Below are 7,071 nucleotides of genomic sequence, written 5' to 3'. Positions count from 1 at the left end.
GCTCTAAGGTCTCCCCGGAGCCTTCTCTTCTCCAGCTGAACCCCCCAGCTCTCCCAGCCTGTCCTCACAGGGGGGCTCCAGCCCCCCCAGCATCTCCGTGGCCTCCTCTGGCCCCGCTGGAGCAGGTCCGTGTCCTTCTGCTGTTGGTGCCCCAGAGCTGGACCCAGCCCTGCAGGGGGGTCTCCCAGAGCGGAGCAGAGGGGGAGAATCCCCCCCTGGCCCTGTGCCCACCCTGCTCTGGGTGCAGCTCAGGATATTCTTGGCTTCATTTTTTGGCTTTTCATGTGCAGAAATATTCATTTTAAGATGTTTTATTAAGAATATGATTAATTAATTATTAATTATATATTAATATATTACCATTATATATTAATTAATAATCTTAATAAGAATCTGATTAAGAAAGCATATAAGCATATGCTTTGCTTTAAGCATGTGGCTAGATCTGTTGATGTAGAAAATGCCATGAATGGCAAAACCAAGTGGTCCTCTCCAAGGTTACGCCAAAGAAAGAGACTATCAAAGTTCTTTCCCACTTTAATTCCATCATCTTTTTTATGCTCTTTTCCTATTTTAAGATCATTTAAGGAAGGGCCAGTATGTGACCACTGTCCCCTGTCTATTAAATTCAGTCATACTCAGCAATGGACCCGAGATCCGGTACTGGCAGCTGCTCACACTGAATGCTCTGGCCTCCGGTGGAAGGAATAATATTTGACAGAAATTGGTGTGATAGGTTGCTTTGAGGCATCTGAGGCTTGGCCAGCTTGGATTTCTGGAAAGCACAGTTCCAGCCTAGACTGGCTGAGTTTTTTAACGTAAGGAATGAGATAGCAATAATAGGAAGGGAGGGATCTGGTGTAGTTGGGAACTGTCAGTGTTAGGTTAATGGTTGGACTGGATGATCTTCAAGGTCTTTTCCAATCTAAATGATTCTCTGATAATGCAGTTCCCCTAATTACACCCTGTCGTTTCCATAGGATTCCCCCAATGATATCTGAGCAGATTCCTGACTTTGAAAGCCGTACTAGAGTCTGTTCCTTGCCTTGATCTTCCACGTACCCGTGATATGCAGATCAGCTGATGATTATGAAGTTCTAGGCAGGTACAGGTACAGTCTTTTTAACACCAGCGGAAGTCATTGGATAATCTCCTTTGACCTCCTGCCATGAAGTGTCGTTCACTTGCCAAGAACTTCTGCCTGTCTGGAGGAGACCCTGTGCTGGCTCAAGCAGGAGACAGAGTATTTACCTATTCCTTTGGGTTTGTCCCAATTCCCTGCCAATCTATCTTGTAAATTGAATTTCTCTTCTTTTAACACCCATCCTCTGTTACGCCTTCTTCTATTAGATTGAAAAGCTCCAATATTTTCTCTTTGTGAAAGTGCTTAAGCACTATAATCAAATAACCCATCACTCGTCTTTTTGTCAAGACAGAAACACTGAACTCTCTGACTCACTGTCAAGCTTTATTTTAACCAATGAATCGTTTTCCTGGGCTCTTATCTGCACTGCACCTACCTCTAGAATACTTTCACATTTTGGGGGCAGAATGCCATTACTGGTGTCACTCATACTGTATTCACAGGCAAATCCACCTCCTTAAATTAGTTGCTGTTCTCCTGAATTGTTTAATCTCCTGTTTAATTATTATGGCACTTTAGCAGGTTAGCTGACAGCCTCTTTGAAAATTTACTATTGGAAAAGCAAACAGTGCAAATGGATACCCTGGATGGCAAACAGAGGACTTCTCCCCACTGATTCCCAAGGACTATATCTTGTTTAAAGCTACTATAATGAGATAAAAGAAATACAGGCACATTTCAATTAAAGAACTATGATCTCCCTGGGGAAAACTTTTCAAGAGAATCGTGTAAAGAAACAACCTGACTGTTACTCCATTTTGGTTTTGGATACATGAAATTAAGTTGTCTTGGAGAATAAAGTATTTCTTGCTTTAGGCAATTTGTAGCAAAGTGATGTTGCTCTTTTTTTCCTCTAATAAAGCTCAGGCCACTGGATTTAACCAAAGGTTTACCCTTCTCCCAGAGTTCAGCCGTAAGATTGAGGCTATGAATTTCCCTGTGGAAATGACCTAGGAAAGGTTTAAAGGAAGTCACCATCCAGGGCTGTTAAGTATTGCTTTTTCTTTTGAACAGCAAGCTACCAAAGATTACCTTCCAACTCTGAAGAGTTCTGCATGCATCCGACACCATTTTCAAGTTGCATTCTACATTGTTTTTAAGTTTCCTTTGTAGCTTATGAGAATGCTGTTTCACACTGTGTTGGACAACATGTTGGACATGCCGGACAAGCTGTACTATAGTAAAAGAAAAAAGTCCCTTTTAGTAACAGTGGAGGTGATGTCCCAGGACGTGGTGACTCCCCTCATGTCTGCAGTAGGGACTGGGGATGGGATTCGGGACAATAGCAGCATAGAAGTAGAAGGATCTCCCTATCTTACTAATAGGCAGCAATGCAGGTCACAGTGAAACTTTCATGACAGAAGGGTGAAGACTGTTAATATTTGTACCCAAATACCCTGAATTTTTTCCTGACCTCCTTTGCCGTCTTGCTGGGGGATAGTAAAAGACTGCCTCATCCTGTATGACCTCGGAGTTTTTCTCTACGTGCTCCCTCAAGGAGATCCCAGCTTGCATAGTAGAAAAGTAGCTTCTGTTCTAATCTTTCCTCTCTTTTCTTCCTCTTTCATGCTGGCCAGACCTCTGGGCTGGGGCTGAGCTCCTCAGTAATAAAGGGTTTGTGTCACTTGGGATGTAGCCTTAGAGCTGTCTGGAGAAGCAGGCCCAGGTCCCCATGGACAGCCTATCCCTCCAAGTCTAGACTCTTGAATGTTCCTATGAAGCCCACCACAAACATACTGTTTCCCATTTGACTACTGTGTAGACTGTGATTGATCTTCCTAGGTGTTGAGGAAACACAAATAATTAACAGAAATATCAGGTTATAGTTTTCCAGGGAAGAATTGTACATTTCAGACCCCAAAAAGTTGAGGAAAGGAGGGAGGTGTCTAATGATGCAGTGGAAGAAGTGAATATTAATGGAGATTACTTCAGATCTCTCTTCAGAGCAGCAAGGATAGATAATGATCAAAAAACTGCTTCTAAAAATGCAGCTCCCAGCCCTTGTGACTCAGGCACCAGTGGAGCGAGGCCAGAGAGACTATCAATGCTAAGTCCCCGAGTCCTTGATGCTCTCTGCAGGAGGCACTTGAATGTGTCCAAGATGATGCTACAGCCCAGCCAAGTTTTCTGATGAATAACTCCACAGGGGGCAGAGGCCTGTTGAAGGTCATGAAACATTTCTGCTGACATTGATGTTAAATACTAAATCCTTTTGCTTTTGTACTGAAGCAGCTGGAACCCGGCTATGTGCTGCAGTCCCTGCCACTCGTGTATTTACGAAGGCAACTGCAATGAAGCCAGGCACAGAAGACCACCTCTGACAGGCAACCCCCTGTCTTCAATGATCACCTGAATCCACGGATCTCTTTGTGGATTCCAGTACAATCTGTCTGATACTCTGTTGTAAACCTCTACTAAGCAATTAATTTCTTCAGTCCCTTAGACCTGTCTGTGTATTAAAGAGACAAGTTCTGGAAAAAAACCCAATACACAAAGCAGAAACAAAAAGCTTCCTTCTTTGTATTACCAGAAGCATCGTAATTTCTTAAAAACAGATAAACCTGAATTTTCATTCTTTGTTTTTCACAGGCTTTTAGAATTTGAAGTGAGGTGAAATCCTGCCCCATTTGAAGACTTCTTTATATGTCCAAACATGTTTGTTTCTTCCAGGAATGTTTGCTAGACTAATTTTTCAAACCATGACCTTGTTGCATTTATACTATAACACAGTAAATGTGATTTTTGCCATCAGTAGCAGAAGGCCATGAGCTTTGCACTGACCTGACACCACAGGGGCCCACAGGACGTCTCTGTGCTTGCCGTGCCCTGCGCTGGGTGTCCCTGGGATCACAAGTGTGATCCTCAAGGACCTGCCTGAGCTCAGCGCTGGGGACACCCCCATGGCCAAGGGCTGCCGCCCCGGGCAGGCCCTGCCCAGCAAACACCAGCCCTTGGTGTGCCCGGGCTGGCGCTGGGCAGCTCTGCCACTGGGGCTGGGCAACAGGCGGTGGGGAGAGGGGGGGTGAAGGTACCCCCAGGTGGTCCCAAGAGTGAGGAGGAACAGACCCCACCACAGACATCACACTGCTGCCAGGGAAGAGCTCAGGGTGGTGGTGACGTGTAACCTTCTCCCTGATTGTGCTTGAGGGAGACTGGTCCTGTCACCCCCTGGGATGCAGAGCTCAGGCAGGGTGAGCATCACACCAGAGATATGGGGTAGAGTCTAGGAAGGCTTTTTTATTTTAAATAGAAAAAATTAAATTGCATTACTGATGAGACTTGAAAAACATTCATTAGTTCAGACTACTAGACTTGCAATGCTACCTGGGCTAACAATCAATTCTTAGCTCTACTCACGAGGTGTGTTCTGCTATTGTCCATCACATGAATTTCAGTGTAACAGCATCCTGAGCCTGTCATTACCACAGCCAGGTGATTAGGCTTTTCCTTACAGTTGTCTTCATAGAAAACAGCAGGAATGCAGGCTTGCTGCATGTACCTGGGCTGTCAGGAAGGACCAAGCCCGATTTCTTCAGCATAGACAACAGCTTGACTAACTGAGTTAGCAGTGCGAGGCTGTGGGACTGCTTAATTTCAGGCACATAACTGAGATGTCCCTTAGCAATGCAGCTGCCCTGGACTGCCTCTGTAATTGATGATGAGTCATCTCCAAAGGTAGTTCAGGTTTTGGGTGCCTGATTGAAGTTTAATTTAGAATTTAAGACTAGAGGACCAGCCTCTAGAGGGAGATGTGAGCTGTGCTTGGGCTACGACATGTAACAAAAACATCATTCAAAACACGGAGCCTCCAGCCAGTTACAGTGCAACTTTTGTAATGCACCGATCTCCTGTGAGGTCTGAACACCAGCATCTTCCGCCCTCTGTACCAGAGACACCACCTAGAAGTGTAATTCTGTTAGCTAAAAGCAGTAGTAGGCCGTTGTCATAAACTGCATGAACCACTTGTGAGAGAGACCACAGGCTTTGCACCCTGTGCCTCTGTTGAAATAACTTGAAAAACCCATTCGTAGAAGACATACCAGCCACTTAGAAATGTTCTCAGATGCTCTCCAATTGGAAAAGATATTCCCATGGCCTATAAAACTGCGACTATAACCTAGGTATAGAAACCCTTTCATGTGCCTCATCTGATCCGCCACAGTGGAAAGAATTAATGCAGAGAGCAGCGCGAAAGCAAACCGGAGCCTAACAACTGTACTGTCGAAGTGGGAGTTCAGCTCCTTCTGCAAGACTCCCAGCTGTGTCTGGATTGCAGATGTTCCCCCATAACAAATGTTCTAATAATCTGTTCTACAAATGATAATTGGATTTTTGTTTTATTTTTCTTTTTTTTTGCCAGAATATTGGGTTCCATTTAGTAGTACACCTGTGGTGTACTGCAAAGGCAGGGAAATAGTCTTAGCTTATCTCTCCACTGGCTCTGGCTCTTGCTCTTAGGAAGACTCCAGCTCAGAAATTCCTCAGGTGGCACAGGCCAGGGGATGTACGTGGCACAGGGCTGGCACCTCTGAAAACCGAGCCTGAATTCTGCAAATATTCAACAATTGTCTTTACATGCATAAATGTTTTCAAGGCAGAACCCACTTTTCCTGGCATGGATTCAAGAGGAACCCTTTCCACAGTCCGCAGGAGACTCTGCCCTCTCCTTAGTTTGGGACTTTACCTTTTCCTTTTGGTGTGCCAGGGATACAGAATGCCAAGAAAATATTTTTGCTGTGCCTTTGTGCTTGCAGGTCTTTTTGCAGTGCTTGGGATTTTCAGACTTATTCAGACGGTCATTGCTTAGAATTGATCAAATCCGGTGTTTCTTTTTCAGTTGTTCAATCAGTAAAGAAGGCCAAGTTCATCAGCTGACCAGACAACCAGATAAAACAGGTTTGGGAAAGAATTTTCATTGTTCCAAAGATTTAGTATTCAGACATTATAGAGATGAGTAAATTCTAATTGTGTTTCTAACTCTACATTTAATAAATGGACTATGGAGAATGAAAAAAAAAAAAAAAAAAAAAAAAAAAAAAAAAAAGGGCTGTGAGCAGCGGGAGGAAAAACAGGAAATGAGACCATGAATCAAATCTGGTCTTGGAGATGACAGTCAGGCTGGCTACAAATTCTGCAGCTCACTTGCTACTGATGGGAACCACACCAGTCAGATAAAAGTATATCAACATAAATAATCACATATTAATATGACATAATATTCATATATTACGCTTCGAAGTCCGTAGGTAAATCTGAAGGTCCTGAACTGCGCGATACGTGTTAACTAAATAAGCTTTGCCACAGCTTCCTGGGGCTAGTGCTGCAAGGTGTGGAATCCAGGCTGCCCTCTGCGGAAAGTGCAGGGATCCCTGGGGTGATATATGCAGCCATAATCCAACATACAGTGCCTAATGGCCAAGAGAGAAATAAAGACTAACAAAGTATCTCAGCTACTCTAAAACCGATCTCATGGAAGCAGCGGTGGCCTGTGGATAGCACACATCACACGGAGCTGTCTTGGACACCAACTAGAAACCCAGGCCCCCTCCTGTAATGAAGGTGATGAGTTGAAATCACCTTTTTCTTCTGCTCAGAAAAATAAGAATAATTCATCATTGTTCATTGATCAGGTTGTTAACCTTGATGGATCAGGAAAAAGAATCCCAGAACCATCTGGGTTGGAAAAGCCCTTGCAGCTCCTCCAGCCCCACCATGACCCTCCCCCTGACCGTTCCCAGCTCCCCCAGATCCCTCAGCGCTGGCTCAGCCCGACTCTTCAACCCCTCCAGGGATCCCGGGGACTCCCCCCTGCCCTGGGCAGCCCATTCCAACGCCCAACAGCCCCTTCTGCACAGAAATCCTTCCTCAGAGCCAGCCTGACCCTGCCCTGGGCAGCTTGAGGCCATTCCCTCGGGGCCTGGCGCTGG

The 7,071-nt window shown here is 44.9% G+C and overlaps 1 long non-coding RNA gene across 1 annotated transcript in view; it reads right to left on the bottom strand.

Annotated features, from left to right (window-relative positions):
* The window catches only part of LOC113491518, a 19,269-nt gene that overhangs the window by 5,789 nt on the left and 6,409 nt on the right, over window positions 1-7,071 (bottom strand). The window lies entirely within an intron of this gene.

This window comes from Athene cunicularia, assembly GCF_003259725.1.
Source record: "Athene cunicularia isolate RWA chromosome 1 unlocalized genomic scaffold, athCun1 chr1_part2, whole genome shotgun sequence".
NCBI lineage: Eukaryota > Metazoa > Chordata > Aves > Strigiformes > Strigidae > Athene > Athene cunicularia.
The sequence above is the reverse complement of the archived record's forward strand: the minus strand, read 5'-3'. Positions and strand labels throughout refer to the sequence as shown.